Below are 21,963 nucleotides of genomic sequence, written 5' to 3'. Positions count from 1 at the left end.
AGTGCCAAGCGTGCGCCTGTGTCATAAGTAAAGGGCCGGCTGGCTTGACCGTTAAAGGGTGCTGTAACCCCCAAAGTACACTCCAGTCCAAACCAAAAAAAAAAATATTTTCTGTGTTTAGCCGCACGTATATATCAAATCGATATAACATAAATGGAGGACCAAACTTTCTCCGATAAAAATAAAATAGAGAAAGATCAAGAACCACTTCCTCCTAGTGCTGAAGCTGCTGCCACTAGTCATGACATAGACGATAACATGCCATCAACGTCGTCTGCCAAGGCCGATGCCCAATGTCATAGTAGAGGGCACATACAATCCCAAATGGCAAAGTTCAGGAAAATGACCTTGAAAAAGACATTTAAATCAGCTGAAGAGAAACGTAAACTTGCCAATATGCCATTTACGACACGGAGTGGCAAGGAACGGCTAAGGTCGATCCCTAGTATGTTCATGACTAGTGGTTCAGCTTCACATGACGATGGAAGCCCTCCTCCCACTAAAAAAATCAAAAGAGTTAAGCTGGCAAAAGCACAGCGAAGAACTGTGCTTTCTAAGAAGATATCACAAAGCCCCAAGGAGAGTCCAAGTGTGGTGGTGGTTGCGATGCCTGACCTTCCCAGCACTGGACGGGAAGAGGTGGCTCTTTCCACCATTTGCACGCCCCCTGCAAGTGCTGAAAGGAGCACCCACAGTCCACTTGCTGATATGCAAATTGAAGATGTCACTGTTGAAGTACAACAGGATGAGGATACTGGTGTAGCTGGCGCTGAGGAGGAAGTTGGCGAGGAGGATTCTGATGGTGATGTGGTTTGTTTAAATCAGGCTCCGGGGGAGACAGTTGTTGTCCGTGGGATGAAAAAGCCCATCACGGTCATGCCTGGGCAGAAGACCAAACATTCCACCTCTTTGGTCTGGCAATATTTCTATCCAAATCCGGACAACAACTGTCTTGCCATATGTACCATATGTAAAGGTGAAATAAGTAGGGGTAGGGACGTCAACCACCTAGGAACATCCTCCCTTATACGGCACCTGCAGCGCGTTCATAAAAAGTTACTGTCAAGTTCAGAAACTTTGGCTAAGACCGTAAGCAGTCCAGGGACACCTAAATCCCGTTGTCCTGTTGTATCCAAGCGCCTGCAAACCACACCGTCAACTCCCTCCTCGTCAATTTCCTCCTTAGTCAGGATCGGAAGTAGTCCTGCAGGCCATGTCACTGGCATGACTGACTCTCCTATCCGGGATTCCTCTGGAGGATCCTGCATTGCTACGCCTACTGCTGCCGCTGCTGCTGTTGCTGCTGCTGGGAGTCGTTCATCATCCCAGAGAGGAAGTAGGAACACCACTACTTTTACTAAACAATTGACCCTCCAACAGTCCTTAGCGAGGAGGATGAAGTACGACAGCAGTCATCCTGAAGCAAAACGTATAACTGAGGCCTTGACTGCTATGTTGGTGTTAGACGTGCGTCCGGTATCCGCCATTAGTGCAGTGGGATTTAGACAATTGATGGAGGTAGTGTGTCCCCGGTTCCAAATCCCGTCTAGATTCCACTTCACTAGGCAGGCGATACCGAGACTGTACAGAAACGTCAGAAAAAGTGTCCTCAGTGTCCTGAAAAATGCCGTTGTACACAATGTCCACTTAACCACGGACATGTGGACAAGTGGAACAGGGCAGACTAAGGACTATATGACTGTGACAGCCCACTGGGTAGATGTATCACCTTACGCAGCAACAGCAGCAGCGTCACCAGTAGCAGCATCTCAGAAACGCCAGCTCGTTACAAGGCAGGCTACGCTGTGTATCACCGGTTTCAGTAAGAGGCACACCGCCGACAACCTCTTAGAGAAACTGAGGGAAATCATCGCCCAGTGGCTTACCCCATTTAGACTCTCCTGGGGATTTGTGATATCTGACAACGCCACCAATATTGTGCGGGCATTACATCTGGGCAAATTCCAGCACGTCCCATGTTTTGCTCACACAATAAACTTGGTGGTGCAGAATTTTCTGAAAAGCGACAGGGGCGTGCAGGAGACGCTTTGGGTGGCCCGAAAAATTTCTGGCCACTTTCGCCATTCAGCGACTGCGTGCCGAAGACTGGAGCGCCAGCAAACACTCTTGAACCTGCCCCGCCATCACCTGAAGCAAGAGGTTGTGACGCGGTGGAACTCAACCCTCTATATGCTTCAGAGGATGGAGGAGCAGCAAAAGGCCATACAAGCCTATACATCCACCTATGACATAGGCAAACGAGGGGGTATGCACCTGACTCAAGCACAGTGGAGAATGATTTCCGTGTTGTGCAAGGTTCTCCAGCCCTTCGAACTTGCCACACGTGAAGTCAGTTCAGACACAGCCAGCTTGAGTCAGGTCATTCCCCTCATCAGGCTTTTGCAGAAGCAGCTGGAGAAAGTGAAGGAGGAGCTAAGACGGAGCGATTCCGCTCGGCATGTGGGACTTGTGGATGAAGCCCTTCATTCGCTTTGCCAGGATTCCAGGGTGGTCAATCTGTTGAAATCAGACCACTACATTTTGGCCACCGTGCTTGATCCTAGGTTTAAAGCCTATGTGGTGTCTCTCTTTCCGGCCGACACAAGCCTGCAGAGGTGCAAAGACCTGCTGGTGAACACACTGTCAGCTGAAGCGGAACGTGACACGTCAACGGCTCCTTCTTCATTTTCTCCCGCAACTGGGGCTGCCAGGAAAAAACTTAGGTATCCTAAGTAACCCGCTGGCGGTGATGCAGGGCAGGCAGGACCAAGTTTGGACATCTGGTCCGGACTGAAGGACCTGGCAACAATTTCTGACATGTCTACTGTCACTGCATATGATACTGTCACCATTGACAGAATGGTGGAGGATTACATCGGTGACAGCATCCAAGTAGGCATGTCAGACAGTCCATACCTGTACTGGCAGGAAAAAGAGGCAATTTGGAGGCCCCTGTACAAGCTGGCTCTATTTTACCTGAGTTGCCCCCCCTCCAGTGTGTACTCCGAAAGAGTGTTTAGTGCAGCCGGGAACCTTGTCAGCGAAAGGCGTAGGAGGTTGCTTCCACAGAATGTGGAGAAGATGATGTTCATCAAAATGAATTATCAGCTCTTCCAGGGAGACCAGCCTCCAGAAGGTACAGAGGGACCTGTGGTGGTGGATTCAAGTGGGGACGAGTTAATACTTTGTGAGGATGAGGATGTACACACTGAAGAGGGTGAGGAATCGGTGGATGAGGAGGATGAGGATGACATCTTGCCTCCGTAGAGCCAGTTTGTGCAGGGACACATTAATTGCCAGCTTGTTTTGTGGGGGCCCAAACGAACCAATCATTTCAGCCACAGTTGTGTGGCAGACCCTGGCGCTGAAATGATTGATTTGTTAAAGTGTGCATGTCCTGTTTATACAACATAAGGGTGGGTGGGAGGGCCCAAGGACAATTCCATCTTGCACTTCTTTTTTTTCTTTGCATTATGTACAGTTTGGGGCCTAGTTTTTCTAACTGCCATCCTGTCTGCCACTGCAGTGTCACTCCTAGATGGGTCACGTGTTTGTGCCGCCCACTCGTGTCGCTTAGCATAGTCATCCAGCTACCTCGGTGCAACCTTTTGGACATGAAAACACTATTGTGAGGTGTGAGGTGTTCAGAATAGACTGGAAATGAGTGGAAATTAAGGTTATTGAGGTTAATAATAGCATAGGAGCAGAGAAACCAACAAATTCTGTGATTTTAGCTGTTTTTATGCTTTTTAAAAAAAAAATACAGATCCAAAACACAAAACCCAGAACCCAAAACACGGAAGGGTGGTTTTGGCAAAACCAATCCAGATCCAAAACACGAAGAAAGATCCAGATCCAAAACCAAAACACGAAAAGTGGCCGGTGCACACCCCTAATAAATACTTGTTGCTCCTAGTCCTAGTATTCAATACAGGCTTCAATCCGATGGGCAGTATGCAAATAAGACCACAATCTGATGGCTAGTGTACAACACAACACCCAAAATGACAATTAGTGTACAGTACAGGCTTCAATCCTATGATTTATTTGTACAATACAGATCCCAATGTAATAATAGATAAAACAGACCTTAAAGCATACTTGCCAACTCTCCCAGAATAGCCGGGAGGCTCCCTAAATTTGGTGGCACTCCCAGCCGCCAGGGAAAGTGGGCAAGTTTGCTGGCCGCCTACCCCATTGTGCCAACCTGGCTGTCCCCTCCTGGAGGAGGCATCCAGAATGCCAACAAGTATGCCTTAAAGAGAACAGATCAGTTTTTAATAAAATATATTTTTTTATTGCCTGGGACTATGTATATGTAAGACACCAGACAATAGAAAAAAAAGGAACGAGTTTTGCTACTTTTACATAGGCAAGGACATAGAAAACAGTGCATGTTCTATGCAAATTAACTGACCGTGCTCTATGCTCTCACCCAAGCAGCTTACTTCATTTACTTCCTCAACTCATGAAGAAAGAAAGTTGTGACATAGGAGAAGAGCAGTCTGGATGTCAGCACAGATCAGTAGCTGTCAGGGGTTTTCCTTATTGTTTTTCTAAAAAAGTCACTGATTCAGAGTTGTATGCTATTGCACAGTAGCTGCGTCCTTGGATGCAGGTACTATGCAACAACATGTGATTGCCGCAGCAGCACATTTTGTTTCAATAGACGCCTCTTGCCGGATTCTGTGATCCACAGCTGCGTCCAAGGACACAGCATCAGAATACTTTTCGTGATCATCAGCCATCGGAGTAGCCTTCAGCCTCAAGATGGCCAGTTCTTTCACGCAGCTGAAGCCAGTGAAGATGTGTACAAGGACGCCGTCACTGGCTTCAGCACACCCAGAAAACGGTTTCTGGCACACAGCCTGACGCCACCCCCACACGGATTTACAGGCTGCGGCATCTGGGCACTGCCAGCATGCTCACGGAAGGAAATCTGCACATGCGCAAGCGCCCCACCATCGGATTTGTACTTGTACTTGTAAATCATCGGGTTTGCATACAAATCTGAATCAAGCCCTATATTCACTACCAGTGGAGTCACAAGGGGGTGTCACCTGCCCAGGGGTGACACCAAAGTGTTGCCTCCTCCTCAGTGACAGGAACCGGGTGGTGCACTGTGCCATAACGTGCAGCACTCGGCTCCTGACACAGTAAGGGAGCTGGCACTTCACAAACGATGGTTCCCGGGGGCAGTCCACATCACCGGATGCCCGGTGTGACTAAAACGGGGGTTCAGGCCACGCCCCCTTTTTTACAGGCTTCACCGCGCGCTCTACTATCTCCCCTGATGTGCCCGCACCGGGTGTCACCAGGGTGAGTGATGCCACTGTTTACTAGTTAGAATCCAAGTAACCTACCACTATATTTTTGTCATACTTGCTGACTTTAAAAACCTTCTCTCTGGGAGAAGCTGGGCTATTTGTGACATTAATCCCCATCTCACTCACGTACCAAAAAATGGGAATCGTCTAAGAAGAGCAGGTAGGGCCAAATGAACAAATGATCATAGATTCACGTCATATTGGTCCTGTCCCCTTCACATGGATTAGGGATGGCCATCGTGTCCTCCATCGATAGTAAAAGTGGAATGCACCATTGATGGTATTAAACTATGCAATGCATGTTTTTACCATGGAAGATTTGCATATGTGCAAAAGAGATTCAGCCTGCGCTGAAGTCAGAAGACACAGAATGAGTGGGGCAATTTCTTCTGTGCATGCGCAGCAGGAGGCTATGAGCAGGAGCTGGACTGCTGACAGTTGAGCTCAGTCAGTGTCAAGTCAGTGAGGCGGCCAGCCCATCCCGACACGTCACACACAGTGACTGACTGTGTGTGTTATTAGATTGTAAACCGCCGGACACGAGCCGCAGCATAGGGCTACTGGCTGACAGCACAGATGCTTTGCGCTTCAGTGCAAGCATGAAAATGAAACCATGTAGCCCACGGCCACCATTGATGGCGGGAAACTATCTGGACCACTGCCATCGATGGTAAAACCAATTACCATTGATGGATGATCATCGGTAGTTTCTAACTATCAATGGCCGATGGCCATCCCTACCGTGGATTATTCTCCTGATCTTGACTACTTCACTAGTTATACTGCTTTTATACCTAAATTCCGGGTCTGACCCGGAGGTTGGAACAGGGTTCCAAACCGGATCGGACCCGGAATTTAGCCAGCGCTGACTCATTATATTCCCAAGTCGACACTGTTCACACCGGAGCCGGATCTGCAGTGACCTGGCTCTTCTGGCGTGGAAGTGTACGCTTGGAGATTACGTCATCTTTAAGTGCCACTGAAGCCGGCCATGTGGCGTGCTCCAGGTCATTGTGACCCGAATCGCGCCGTTTACACAGGGTTTCCCGGGTCATTCCTGTGTTAAACCCTGCAAGTTACTGGGTTGGATTGCCGGGTCACTCGACCCGGGAATCCAACCCTGTCCCCTTTTACACCAAGGAGCTACCTTGGTTAACCCTGCAATAACCCGTTTTTTAGCACGGTTGTAAAAGGGGTTTAGGTGGGTGGAATGAGGGAGGACCACCCACTCTGCTGTGACTCACCATAAATTTATGGGTCTTCAGGAGGTTTCATTAGAATTAAGTATTGTTTTCTGATTGTTGCAGGGGCGTTTCTAGAGAGGAGGGGGCCCGTGTGCAGTCTCCAACACGGGTCCCCTCCTCTCCACCCGGCAGCGCACTGAGCTGTGTGCGGCGGCGCCGGAGTTATAGACTCTGGGCACTAGAGTGTGCCCAGAGTCTATAGTGTATGCACAGGTCACCGGGAAAATGGCTGCGGCGGCCATTTTCCCTGTACTGCACATGCGCAAACGACGGGAAAATGGCCGCCGCTGCCATTTTCCAGTCGTTTTACAGCGCTGGACCCCCGCGCCGAAGTGGGACTTCGGAGAGGTAATATTATGGGTGCACGGTGCGGGGCCCCACTGGACCCAGGGGCCCGTGTTGCCCGCACACCCTGCACCCATTATAGATACGCCCCATGGATTGTGGGAGAAAACCTAAGTACACAGTGAAAACCCATGCAACTATGGGGGGAACATGCAAACTCCACATGATAGGACCTTGATGGAAATTGAACACTGATAACATATTGATAAACACTACGCCAATCCTGCAGCCTTTCTTCTACGAAATCTGTTTACAAATAAAAGTTTCAAGTCTTAATACTGCAAACGTATCTATCATGTGATCTGTTATACCATATTAACCATTTAGCTACAGTGATTTTTTCCCCCCCTTTAGTTCACCTAGTAATAACAGCTGCTGACTGTATTATAGCAGCAGCTGACCTTGCCTTATATTATAGAGCTACATACATACATACATACATACATACATATAGCATCCGTTTTCCAGGCTTCCCTCCCCCAACCCTTGCACTGCGGTGACCCATGAATTAGGAGCTGCTGGGCGGGATAAGCCGGCACCCTGGCCCTGCACGCTAACTGTGGGAGGAGCTGGGCATATCTCACTCGTGCTGTGCTATATGGGGGAGGCTCCAGTCCTGACCCTGTACACAGAGAGTTGCCGGCCGGGTTCTCGTTCTGCTGACCAGCTGAGAAGAGACGCAGTGACTGTTGTTGGGAGAAAGTCGGTATACTGTCGGAACACTGTAGCTGGAGGCGCCTGTGAGTGAGGTAAGCGCTGGGGACTACATTAGCCGTCCTCGGCAATTGTTTGTGACTTTAGTGTTACATTTGTATTTATGTGTCGCTGAAAAGGTTTCGTGTAACTAAGCACTGGGGAGTAACACAGACACTAAGCACTATATGGTGTCCCGACTATACATGTTTCTGCCGGGTGTAAACAATGCAGTGACTGTAGATAGGCGACGAGGCATGTAGTATGCACTGGGAGTAAAGAACCCCCCCACCCTATACATGAGGAATTGATTGCAGCAATCGTGCAATTTGCAATCGATTGTGTATAAAAATCTCTTCCCTTTTTCAATCGATTGCACGGTTGCTGCAATCAATTGCTGATGTATGGGGGGGGGGGGGGGGTCCTTAACACAGACACTAACAGGTGACCACAGACATGTAGTATGTACAGTGCAGTAGGTGACCAGGCATGTACACTATGCAGCGGAAAGTGACCAGGCATGGAGTATGTACAGTGCAGTGACTGTAGGTGACCAGGTATGTAGAATATGCAATGGAAGGTGACCAGGCATGTAGTATGTATAGTGGAGTGACTGTAGGTGACCAGGCATGGAGTATGTACAGTACAGTGCAGTGACTGTAGGTGACCAGGTATGTAGAATATGCAATGGAAGGTGACCAGGCATGTAGTATGTATAGTGGAGTGACTGTAGGTGACCAGGCATGGAGTATGTACAGTGCACTGACTGTAGATGACCAGGCATGGAGTAATTATTACAGTGCAGCAGGATAGAACTACTGGAGAAGTAACAAACCGATTGCTACATAAAAAGCGGGTACAGCTGTAAAACATTGACCAGTTATGTGATCTCTGTAAGGTCCATGACCATCCTCCATTGATTCCTGTTTATTGATTTGTTATTATAATGTAGGTTTGGGTGGACAGACGGGGGACAGGTTATGTAGACAGCTGCTAGGCCATGTGTTGCTGTGTTGGAGGTAGAGCTTGCATTCTTCCTTGTCCTCTGGAGGGATGCATTGAAATGCTAATCATGTTTGGGTCATCCCCTGGGACTGCAGGCAAGGGAGTGGGCTTTAACCATGTAATTGCCAGAGTGAGTGTCTAGTATGTTATCAGTTGTGGTACCAGCTGCAGTGGAGGTGTGCAACCTATGGAACTGACAAGGACCATGGGGCAGTGCAGATTTGCATTGAGTGCACGGAGCTAAATGTGCATATTCATCAATGTGCAGAGTTCAGGATATCTCTATGAGCAGTCTGCCCCTATTTGTACACTTGGTTATGTAGCTATCTTCCTTATCCGTGTGCACTGGCACCAGCCCTTTATATTTATGTTCCGCATAGCCCGCAATTCAGTTGGCACTCCCTCAGTGAACATTGCTTATGTGAGGAAAGCTGCGCCCATTCAGTCGCAAGTGAAGATTCAATGCAAAGTACTCTGTTCTGGAGCACATGCAATGCAAAACACAAGATATGCTCTGCAAATGGTCTTGTGTTCAACTCTGTATCATCCATTTGTGGCTGCTCACTTATGCTAGTCGATGTCTATTATGCAACTAGGATTTATTGAATACTAGCTGGAGTACCCGGTGTTGCCTGGGATTTTAAGAATGTTTGTGTACACATCATCCTCCAGCAAACCTCTCCTTAGGCAGGCCTCACGAAAAGTGTGACAAACTTCCCCATCCACAGTTCTAAGGTCTTCGAAGGAAGTAGAACCTGTAACTGTGTAAAGCAAACTTCGGAGATAGAAGCATTCAAAATTTGTCGGATGTACAGTGTAAACACGGCCATGAGCTTCTGTTGCTCTGATACCAGGATGACTGTGTACTTCCTGGTTGCTGGATCGCACTATGAAATGCACAGCAACTACTTCCAGTTCCTTGTGCAGCTGTTTCCGGCATTCAGGGTCTCCACGGTGTATAAGATTCATCCAATTGGTTTTACCCTTCAGGGGCTGACAAAGGAATGAACCGGAAGTAGCATCTGTGCGTTCCATAGTGCGGTCAAGCAACCAAGGAGGTAGACAAAAAAGTTTGGTTGACACCATCTAGTTGTGCAAATGATGGGTTAGAACTGCGCTCTGCTGCATGGGCAGATGGGATGTGAGATGTATTGTTTGTGTCGGGGTGCTGCACCTTCCTAAAAGCGGGAGTACCAGGTCCTGTGTAACGATATAATGGGGTAGAGGGTGCGGAGGGTGCGCTCGCACTATGGGTGTAATGCTGGAGTAATAGTGTGTTGTGGTCTTTTGTGTTCGATGTTGTGTGTGGAGTGATGGGGTGTAGGGAGGGAAGGGGGTCTAATGGACTGGAGGTGGTGGGTGAGGAAATGAAGACAGAGGCAGAAATGGGGGCCAAAGGGTTTATTGGAAAAAAACAGTACTAATCCTGTTCGGTCCCAGGCACCCTGGTGGGGTGAGCGATCTACTTGGGGGTGTGTGTGGGTGGAGACTGGGGAGGTGAGTGGACCCTTTTAGGGGGCTCCTTTCCGTGCAGTTCAATAGACCGGCACGTTACCCCTGCTGAACCTTTGGTCAACAGTCTTAGGATGTCTCGGGGGGAGGGGAGTGGTGGGTTGGCAGCGGGTCTGGCGGTTGTGGATGTACACCCTGGCGGCGTCCTGCGCAGGGGTATAAGTCTCGGAGTCACTTACCTACCGGTAGGATTTGTTGGTGAAAAAGGCTTGGGCTGCTGGTAGCTGGTGTTAGTTTCCTTTTGCAGATGCGGTGTTGGCTGGCTGCTGCGGTGTCAGCAATTGGAGGAAGCTCTGTATGTGGTAGTGGCTTGCTGGTGCACTGTGGGGCTTGGTGCACCGCGTTGCTGGCGTTCTGTTCCCGCTGCCTGATGGGTGCCTGCTGGTGTGGATCGCTTAGGGATTGCTGCTGGACGAACAGCTGTGAGTGGAGCTGGTGTTGGTTGCTCCCAGGGGGCGGTGCGTGGTCGCCTGGGTCTAGCAGGTGGAGTGGTGATCAAGAGGGGTGCGAAGGGCTTTGCTAGGTGTGATGCCCAGCCGGGCCCTGCGGGTGGTGGGTAGAGAGTGTTCTGGAAGCAGCAAGGCTCGACCGAGTTCTCCGCAGGAATGAAGAGCTCTGGTGTAAGCTGGCTGTGGTGTCAGAATGTAGGGGGTCTCAAACGCGTTTCGGCAGGGGCTCTGCCTTCTTCTTACCTCCTTGATCCACACCAGCAGACACCCATCAGGCAGCTGGAACAGAACGCCAGCAACGCGGTGCACCAAGCCCCACAGTGCACCAGCAAGCCACTACCACACACAGAGCTTCCTCCAACACAGATACAGTGTGTTACTGTGACAGCAGTGTCTGCAGAGCAGGGTTGCTGACTGTGGACTCAGAACATGGAATGGCAGTGAAGGGTACTGGCGATGTCGGCAGTGCGGGGTTGCCAGCGGTGTCCTCAGTGTAGGTTTGCTGACTCTGTCGGCAGTGCAAGGGTGCTCTCAATGCAGGGCGTCGGCAGAGCGGGGGTGCCAGCGGTGTCCTCAGTGCATGTGTGCTGACAGTGTCGGCAGTGCAGGGGTGCTGGTGGCGTCCTCAGTGTGGGAGTGACGGCAGTGTGGGGTCGCTAACTGTGTCCATAGTACATGGGGCAGCATTGCAGGGGTGCTGGGAGTGTGGACAGCGGGGGATGCTGCCAGTGGGGGTGCCGGCGGTGTCAGGCAGCAAGGGATTGCGGGCACCATCTTCTTTTTAAATGGGCTTAACACTGATTGGCTGAGAACCATGACAGACAGCTCTCTCAGGCAATCCGCTTTAAGCCCGCTCAATACAAAACCTCGCGACCTGACAGCAGCATCGCAAGGTTTTGCCTCGGGTGAGGGATCCGGGGCAGGCAGGGAGATCCGAGCTTGGCTCGGATCGCCCCGGATCCCCGAAATTCGGGTGGGTTCGGTTCTCTGAGAACCGAACCCACTCATCCCTAATAAATTCATACAGCATTTAAAAGGTACTGTAAACTCCACGTGAGAGCCATAGTAAATGATGTTCAGAGACTTAAATTATATGCTACAGAATAAAATTCCATAATTCCTTATGCTGGGCATACACTATGCAATTATCTGTCCAATCTGGCTGGTGGGAATGAAAATCTGGTAATGTATGGGAGCAAATAACAATAGAAATTTGCTCCCAAACACTAGAAAATGGACCAGATTTTCCTTCCCACCAGACAGATATCTGACAGATAATTGTAGAGTGCATGCCCAGCATTAGTATGTAGCAGAATGCATGTAATAAAATTAAATTATGAAATTAAACAAAAATAAAATTGTATTATTTTTATTATTGACCTTGCAGATGGCCCAAGAAGAATGGTGTCCAAATCTACATCTAACAAAAACCAAACCGGACAATGCTTTTATTCTTCTTTGGTGTTTTAGGTGTAGAACCATGAGGGATCTTGGCTTGTAAACTGTGGGCTAAATCCTTTTCTAATTCCGTACCTGACCTGTAGAGGGCGAATGCTATGCAAAAATTGTGGTCTTTAAGTAATTACAAAATTAACAGTAATTTCGATTTTCCAATTTTTTTTTTTTTTTTTTTTTTTAGTTGCCTCCACCGTGTTTTAATATGCTCGTATGTAAAATTTCACGATCTTGGCTAGTAAACTGTGGATTTGTATAGAAAGACAGACAGAAGTACAAATGTTCACTTTTATATAGTAGATATATGTTCAATCACTTCTCTATCCATAATAGTATTAGTTGTCTATTTAAAAGGAAAACAAAAGTGGCACAAAAAACCCTTTTTTTCTTCACCGCTCTTCTCTTTGATATTTGCTGCATTTATATTTTTGAAGTGCCAGGACAGCCCTTTACTGGCCAGGACAGCCCTTGCGGTAAAGGGTTTTCCCGGCAAGGAGATTGCGAATATCTTTTGCATTTGTAAAGCCGTATGGGGGAGGGGGGCGGGGGCACAGAGGAGACTAGAACTGGCGGCACAATGTGGATGACTGAGCCGACCTGGGGGGCAGAGAAAAGCAAGAGAACACCTAATCCCTGCTTTTCTCCATTCCTACAAGTTAGAAGACGCATAATGCCATCTAGAGATGGAGTTCTTTTTGTCAAAAATAGCATTCCTGTGCAGCCCCCAGTTTATCTAATGGTCGATGCAAGAATGTGGCAGGAAAAATTAAAAGGGGGTAAAACCTGTGATTTCTCCTCGCTTTTCATGTAGCTATGTAGAGAGAAACCCAGGAGGTATTCAATTCGGAAAAGTAAGTGCTTCTAGTCCGTCTTAACAGCACGCTGTTAAGTCAGACTAGAAGCATTTAAGTTGGAGAATGCTGGGTAAGTGCAAGTAAGGCAGGGTGTTTAGTCACGAGAACAGACATTTTCCGACTTAAATGCTGGCCGAGATACTGTCGGCGCTGTGCTAAGCTGTAAAATAGCATTGTGGCTGGCACTTTAGTCGGATTACTGGGTGCAAGCTGAAATCCTCCATAGTCGGCTTAACATTTCAGTCAATTGAATAGCTCCAGGACCTCCTTCCAGGGGCTATTCAAAGTTAATTCATCCCAAAAAGTCTGTCTCCTCTAGTTAATAACATTGTCATTGTGTCTGTGTATAAATTTTATATGAAAGAATGTCGGTCGTGTAACTTTTTTTATGTTGTTACTACAATTTGTAATCTTAATTGCCAATCTCTGGTAGCGCTTGAAGTGATGATTTAATTTATAAGTGTTCTTGTTTCCATAAAAAGGTCTGTTGTGCGTGACGCCATTATATGAAGTTGTTAGTTTGATTAGGCAAGCTTACAGAAAACACAAACTGGTTTTGAATTGGGGGCACCTTCAAATGGGTTGGGTATGTACATCCCAGTGTTGCAGCGAATTCACTTACTTGGTAGTGACTCCAGTGATGCAACAGTGTATTCTGGGTCTAGCGGTCAGCTGATCCAACTGCGGTGAGTATGCTAACCCTCCCCTCTCTCAGCTTAAACCTAATATCAACTTAACACGAGCGACATTATAACTATCGACAATGTCATTGACATAATTTTGGATGACGACGTTGTGACTGAATCCCGTTCAAATCCCTTGTGAAACTGGGAGGCAGTCTTGACCTAAAGCTTTTTGAAGGTTGGTAGCATAAATGGAGTCTTTTATTATACTCTGCAAAAGGAGGCTTTCTAAAAGTATTACTTGTCCTAAGATTTAGGAAGTGCTACCTTCCTAGTTCTGCTGCATCACTAAACTGAACCATCTCTTAAAGGACAACTAAACCCCCAGAATTGATATGATCTCTCTGCCACACTTCAGATGGCTGAAGCTCCCCCACATCTTTAAGACCATATCCACTCTTGATGTGATATAGGTCAAAAAGTAATTTTTCAATCTGGGCTCCACTTGGATGCTGCCAGCAAAATATTGTTATTTGCATTATGCTAACATTTTCCATTGTGGTTTACAATTGGGCTCTAGTTGTGTGTAGCCAGGAGTGATCCAGCAAAGCCTCCCTGGATTTGGGGGGGGGGTCACTGTTAAATTAAGTTTAATCAATGACCTCATACATGTCTATGGAGATGGCGATAAGCGAGGCAAAAAGAGCGCATCAGAAATCTGTGGTTTAATTCTTAAATTGAGAGAAGCATTGATGTCCCCTTTCTGTGGGGATGTCGTTACCATCCCGGTAGTTGGTATGCTGGTGCTCAGAATACCGGCGCTGAAATCCTGACAGCAGCTGGAATCCCGGCGCCAGAATCTAGAGCACCGGCATCCAGACGGTAAGTATTGGTATTAGGGGAAGGGTTAGAGCTAGGCTGCGGCGGGGGGAGTTTGGTTTGGTGGGGGGATTTAGGATTAGGCAGCAGGGGGGGGGTTAGGATTAGGCTGCGGGGGAGAAGGGTTTCTGACCGCTGGCATCCCGAATTCCAGGATCCCGTACCCAACCCTTTGTATGGTCATCACTGCTTCTTAAATAAACTGCTTAGTTGCATGTGAACACTCCAGTCTTTTCATGTAATAGGCAGTCTTTTCTATATATCACTGTATTACTATTTAGTTTCCTTGCTCTTCAATGCTGGTTAGACATAGGGGGGGAATTCAGTTAGCCACTGGTTTTATGACTGGCTTTTAGATCCCGGGTTAAGAACTCTGAGATATTCATTCTATGCCTGGGGTAAGCCACAGGGTGTGAACAGAAATGCGCATTAAGTGCACCTCACATACGCATTAGCCGCATGGCTTACTGTGGGATATATTTGAATAGCTCTGGACAATAAACCCAGCAGCTAAAAGCTTGTGGTAAGTTCTACATGTGTCCACTCAGCTGTGATGTCAATCACCAGCGGCCTATGTAGCAAGTGTACGGGCGGCTGGTTGACCGCCCGTACACACAGCGCGATGCACCAATTTATCTTCCGATATATTGAGCATCGGCTGTGCAGCACAGCCACCGCAATATGTCTGTGAACTACATTCACAGACATATCGTCTGTACACACTAGCCGACGCACACAAGATATATTGGCGGTTGAATGGCCGATATATCCGCCAGTGTGTTCTCAGCATAAGACACTTCTGCTTCCAAACTGTCGAACTTGTGTCAGGATATTGCTTTGTATTGAATTTTCATTAATCATTATCAATTAAATTGACTTCCTTTGTGGCCAGGCTTTCTCCTGCTTGGATGTCTAGCGTCCATCTTAATGTTTTATATATATATATATATATATATATGTTTTTTCTTTTATATCTCAGTTGCTACAATTTGTTGCTGCTAAAATGCCATTGTGTAACTTTCTCTTCCATCTCAGAGACACCATGCCCCCATTTTATTTACCTCCTATAAGGACTGGGAAACAATATAAATCACCAATGATGAAACAACAGAAGAAAACATGTGACTGGATTTCTACTAACAAGGCATAAGAGTTGTCCCTCCTCACTTTCACAATACGCCTACTTTACTTTTTTGTAGTTCAGCTGCCACGTGTATATATATATATATATATCCTTAAGCTGGGTACACACTCTGCCGACCTGTCAACCTATCTGACGATTGGTAACCTACATTTATATAAATAAAAACCTGTTTATGAAATGAAATATCTTGCTTATTTTGATATCTAGCTTTGCTCATCTTCTTATAAAGTGCTTGTTTTGTAGATCCCTTTGGAAAGGATGATATAAATTTGAAATTGTTGAGGAGGTAATTTACTACCAGTTTTAAAGCGGATACAGACTATAGTAAGTGCTATATATATGATATGCTATAGCCATATCAAATGGTGTTTGGTACTATTTTTTTAGATATGCTGGGTGTGCAGATTGTTTTTCGGATTTCTATTTATAAAGTGGTCTTTGACTACTGTAGTAGATGCATATATCTGCTCTCTATTAGGTTTGACAATATCTGCAAGTACCAGCTTGTACCAAACTTATTTAACAATGTTTCTCCAGTTAGTTTTTATTTTTTGGGTGATTATGAATTAATGGATTCCCTTCTTATTTTAGCATTTTGATCTTCATAATTTCTGTAAATATCTGTGCACATGTTACTGAATGAGAACTTGAGTAAAACCTGCCTGTTTTTGTCAATGCACAAAGCATTTAAAGTACATTTGTATGTTGTGCACTTGTGAGGCAAAAAAAGGGTGTTATGTGGTGTGAACCAGCGTTTGTGGCATTGCAGCCAATGGGGGTGATTCAGTTGTTTTGGGTGCTTCAATAATGAATAGGTGCCCAATGTAGAACTCATTTGTTTTGGGCGCCCATTAATTATTGGGCTTGTCGCAACCAACTAGCAGCTGAAATGAATAGTCAATCTGTGGTGGACGTGCTTGGCCGCCCGGATCGCTGCTCATCTTGAACCTCCGTCCTGCCGTTTTCAAACGCAATGTACCAAACCTGTTTCAGTGACGTGATGTTATCACCGTACACCTCAACAAGTTGGCGATGAATTTCAGCTGCTGATGTGCCCTTTAGACATAAAGGGCACATCTGAAACAGAAATCTGATCACACTACGCACCTCAATGTTTGACCATGTGTCCGCCAGCTCTACCACCTTACACCTGATATTGGGATAGCATGACTGATATGAGGCGCAGTTTAATGGCCGTGAGGGGAAGCAATGGTCTACCTGCTCTGGTCTGGCAAGAAATTAGAATGAAGTAAAGAACATTACTCATGTGAGGGGTCTTGTTACCTTATTAAACCACCCTTGTATAATGTCAACATAATATTACAATACTGACGGAATACAGAACCTATTTTATGATTGCAATACATTTCTTAATAGTTAAGAGCATATTTTTATTATCACCCAAGTATCACATTCAATACTTCATTCAACAATTCCAACGTTCAGAAATTTAGTTAGGAACACTGACTGAATCTGTTTGTCAGGAATGTGTCCCAACAAGACTTTCTTGTTGTATAAGTCTGATGCTTTCCTGTTATTGCTGCATATAGTGGCTTAAAGATGACAGATGGTGAGCATTGGATGCAATATTAGTAAATAGGCCTCTTAGTATTTTTTATTAATTTGCCACTTGTATATAAAAACAAAGGGGATGATTTTTGGAGTTGAACGCAAGTCTGCCATAATTAAATCCTGCATTATGTGTACTGATAAAAATGTGAATATTCCTCTGTATGAAGAGCTGTGAGCGGCATCGCTACCCCTGTTCATACACCTGGTTTCATGACTGTCATCCTTATGGCTGCGCACTTTCATAAGCCCTATCCCAAGGGACTGGTCTGACTGCAGGAGTATATCAGCCTTTGCTCTCACTAAACTTTGCTAATACCCAATTGTGCCCTTTCCAGCTGCATATAACTTACAATCGCTCATAGAGGTGCAAGTTCTGCTTCAGAGTATGCCCAATACAAAAACACGCAAGATCCGTCCATAAAACTGACTTGTGTTCAACTCCGCATTAGACCCAACACTGCTATAATTTTATATAAAATATTGATGTGGGCAAATCACTGGGTCCAATAACATTTATTTTGTTAGTGCCTTGCTCACTGTGCACTACATACAAACAAACCTTCATCTACAAGTTGCAACCCAGGTGCTGTGGTTGCTGGAGATGGAGATGATCTGGATTAGTGCTCTGCAGTTAACTCAGTGGTGGTGTTTGGGTGTTGTCTGTCTGTCTGTTTCATTTACATAAGCAAAGCCTGTTCCCTCTCCATGACTAGATGAGAAGCAAAACTACTTCACTTGTGACACTGTAATCCTGTCTTGAATGCAAACATAGTTATTTGCAGGCAATTATCACTGACTAAAGCTGGGTACACACTTGTTGATATATTGCAAATGATATATCGCGAGTACATCAGTGGGTGTGTACATCCAATATGTCTGAATGACGCCGTCCCCAGACCTATCTGGTCGGCCTGTGACACAGCTGAGCTATATCGGTACGTCTGGCTGTGGGTACTGGTGACCTGCTAATCACCCGTACATTGGCTGCAGGGACTGCCGACACTGACATCACAACTGGGCAATGGGTCTATGGCACCTTATGCTTTATTATATTGTGTACAATTAGGGTAATGCGACTTTATAATTTACTGCAAACAAATTAAATTACTACCGGACTGTGAGACCACACCTTTTTCTGGGACATGCGCGCCAACTTACTATCTTATGTTTGAGGGGTCTGCATTTTCACTGTTCACAGTGGAAGCCCCCCGTCCTTAGAAACTGCCCTGTTTGTGTTGATAAAGTGGCTCTTTCACTTTGTAAATAGTAAAAAAAAATATGATTGTGTTTATCTTGGCAGAAGAACTACATTTCTGTGCGTTATTTATTTTTATTTTTTGTAAGAGTTGCCATATCGGATGCTTTGCAAAGTAAAAAAAAGAAACACTATCCAGCTAAACTGCAGCCAGTTTCCACATTCTTATAAATAAGGTAGAATTCTTAATTTGTAGTACTATGACTATAGCAAGTCTCCTACATTAGGCCCTTAGTTTTACTAAACGAAGGGCACGATTCTATTCTACGCGATGTGAATGGTCCCGGGAATCGGCTCCCGGAGCTACTCAATTCTGCACGAAGTTAGGTCGGGGGAGGCTCGTTCTCGCGAATTAAACAGGGTGTTTAGGTGTGAGAAGGACATTCTCTGACTAAACTTCTCGGCGAGATGCTGTTTTCCCGGCACTAAGGTCCGAAAACAGCATCGCGCCTGGACTTTTGTCGGATTTCTGCTCGCATCGCCGGAGAGGTGCCAGAAGAAATCCTTAGTCTGGCTTAGCAGCGCAGTGTATTGAATAGCTCCGGGAGCTCACTCCCGGCGCTATTCACATCGCGTAGAATAGAATCGAGCCCATAGTGTATACTAATAAAAATTGTAGTTTTGCCATATAAAGGAAAATTTTTTTTTTTTTTTGTCATTTGTTTTATTTAAACCTGACAAGCAAGTAATTGACGGCATTCTAAAGACTGAAGAAAGTGTCACCAATTCCTGATCTGCATGTTCTCGTGCTGGACATAATGAGACACTTCAGTGTGCGTCTAGACAGGTGTTTGTTGAGGTCAAGTAGTATCTGAATGAAATATCTGTTCTGAGGCCTTAAAGGAAACTTGATGCATATGTTAACAGCACCTTCCATTTCAGGCCCCTCTGCCTTTCAGCTGCTTTTAAATCGGTAGTCTGTTTTAGGGGCTGTTAAAGCTAAAATATGCATTGATCCGATTTCCCCCCATTGTAATGCCTGTTTGCTGGATTTAACACGTATTCGATCACTCTGCTGATCAGCCTAGTGCTGTGTCTCCTGCTTGACCCCTGCCAGCTGCCGCAGAGCCCCGAACACACTGTGCAGGCATATCTCAGTGTGTATGGGTTTCCATGGGATCGGGAAGTTGGGCCGACAAATATTAAATGGCTCATAAGATGCGACCTCCCGTTCCTGACCGTTGCATGAGCATTATAAGCCATTTATCAGCTGACGCTCCTGCAACGGTGCTACATACACACCTATACAATCGTCTGCCCTAATCACCCTACATCGGATTGTATAGGTGTGTACCCAGCTTTAGATATGTGACAAGTAGGAAGCCACAGCTATACAACAAAGGAGGCCAACAAGTATTCTAACTACTGCCGGACCTACAGCCTTCTGAAATGATGGGGTTGTATATACTACTCAAATATTGAGTATCTACATTTTTTTTTTTTTTTTTTCTTGTGGTCCTGACTAGCTGCATTATGTCTGTGTGAATGTTATTTGTGCTTCTAGCAAATCTACTTGGTTTAGGGGGGTCTACAAATTTTAAAAGGGACATAATTGTTTTACAAACATCCTAGTTCCTTTGTTCATTGCAAACGCACATAAAAAAGGAAGTGGCCTTTGTAACCCTGGGTCCAGGAAATAAGCTGTGTATGTATAAGTTTGTATGTATTCTAAACTAAAAGACACTGTTGACTACAGACTTTAGAGACTTTGGAAGATGAGTAACTCTAAAGCTATACTTTGCTGTGAAAGCACTTTTTGTTTTTTCTTTTTATATTTGTGATTTATTGTTTGGAATACATTATTTTAATGTCAAGAGGTCCTTGCTGGTTAGTTGGGTTAATAATTACTGCTAACTCAAATTGTTTGATATGTAACTTTGAACAAATACTACCAAGCAAATCTTTCTTTGAAGAGCAATTGATTACAGTCGTTACATAAGAGGAAGTGTTAAGAAGAACTGCAGTGTTTGCCACTATGTTTATATGAGATAAGTATGTTTCATTAGGCAATTGCATTATTCCCTGATTTAGTTATCTAATAGTCTTATGGAACATTCCCTCCCCCCCTCTCTTCATGAATATTGAAGTTTCATAAATCTCAAACCATGGGGCCAATTCAATTCAGCGCGCAGTTGGTAGCTCCCGGAGTTATTCAATCCTGCGTGCTGTTAGGGCAACTCCTGAGGGTGCGAGGAGAAACCTGACTAAAGTGCCGGGCCAGGAGGCTGTTTTCTGGCTTAGCGTGGCGCTAACAGCTTCGCGCATGAAACTTTAGTCGGAGAATGCCGGTTGTCGTGGCTAAACACCCAGGTTAAGTCGCAAAAACTGCCATTCTCTGACTTAACTTGTGTCGGACTAAACAGCGCACTGAATTGCAAAGCTTTGGGACCAACTTCCCGGCGCTATATACCTCCCGCTGAATTTATTTAATTTGACCCCCTATATTTGTGGCTTAACCTACTAGTCTATAAAAGAACAAAGAAAACCGATATTGGGAGCGCTGTGGTACCAGTATAAATGTATTTAATGTCTAAAATACAAAATATAAAATATCAATGCAATGCTGGCCATACACTGGACGATTTTTACCACGATTTTGGCAGTTTTCTTCTTCTTCTGCGACCCTGATGCGCGTCGCTGCCGTCGTCTAGTTGGATCGCAGATCAGATGGTTTTGAAGAGAGGTCTCAACTGATCGTGTACGATGTGATACACTTCTATGCATCTTATTCTATGATCTTAATAATCAATCGTAAACCATTTGACCATATCTAATGAAGAATTTCAAGAGAAATCGTACAACTGATCTTACCAACTTTGAATCTCACCATGTATGTGGGCCTTAAACATAGAAATGAAAAACAATTCCTATAGGTACAATATAATAATAGTAAATGTCTGACCTAATGACCCTAGGTGAACATGAGTAGCTGATAGCACTGGAATAACTAAATAAGTAAGCAACAATGTGGCCACATAAAAATAACCATAAAAATTTAAAAATGTATATAATAGGATGTGCAGGCTCGAATAGGTTAGAGTTTGCACGTTGAGTTCGGATTTTTCCCTCCAAAAAAACGGAACTCAGAAAGAGGCTAAACGTCATCTTACATGGACGAACATCATCATTCCTGGACAAAAGTCCAGGAATGATGATGTTCGTCCATGTAAGATAACGTTTAGCCTCTTTCTGAGTTCCGTTTTTTTTGGAGGGAAAAATCCGAACTCAACGTGCAAACTCTAACCTATCCGAGCCTGCACATCCCTAGATATGAAAAATAGTCCCCACAGAACCGATGAGGATCGAGACTACAGCTCCAACAGTAGTACAACAGCAAAAGTCACATAATAAAGAGCACAGGTAAAATCCAATTGGAGTAATGATCCAGCAGTGCAGGGATGGATACAGTTTGTAGTACTTGTAACTTAATTGGAATATATTTTTAGTATGACAGATGAATGCATAGTAAATATCCTGCAAGCGGGGAACAAATAGTAGGTAACACAATTAATAATCCACATTGGTGGATGTGTACCTGTGATCTCCAAGTGTGTCTGTGTCTCACCTCTGAGGAAACAGCCGGTTCCATTAGGCTGAGTAACTAGT

General features: G+C 45.5%; 1 protein-coding gene across 2 annotated transcripts in view; it reads left to right on the top strand.

Moving 5' to 3' along the window:
- Window positions 1–7,522: 7,522 nt before the first annotated feature.
- Window positions 7,523–21,963, top strand: part of RUBCNL (rubicon like autophagy enhancer) — a 49,619-nt gene continuing 35,178 nt past the window's right edge. The window contains exon 1 of one of the 2 annotated variants that reach the window (XM_088443519.1): window positions 7,523–7,656. The gene's annotated coding sequence lies outside the window, so the exon portion shown is untranslated. Of the gene's footprint in view, window positions 7,666–21,963 lie in introns of both variants that reach the window. The other variant, XM_088443471.1, reaches the window with a different exon arrangement.

This window comes from Taudactylus pleione, unplaced genomic scaffold (assembly GCF_031769625.1).
Source record: "Taudactylus pleione unplaced genomic scaffold, aTauple2 ptg000005l, whole genome shotgun sequence".
NCBI lineage: Eukaryota > Metazoa > Chordata > Amphibia > Anura > Myobatrachidae > Taudactylus > Taudactylus pleione.
This window is presented reverse-complemented; position numbering and strand designations above follow the sequence as displayed.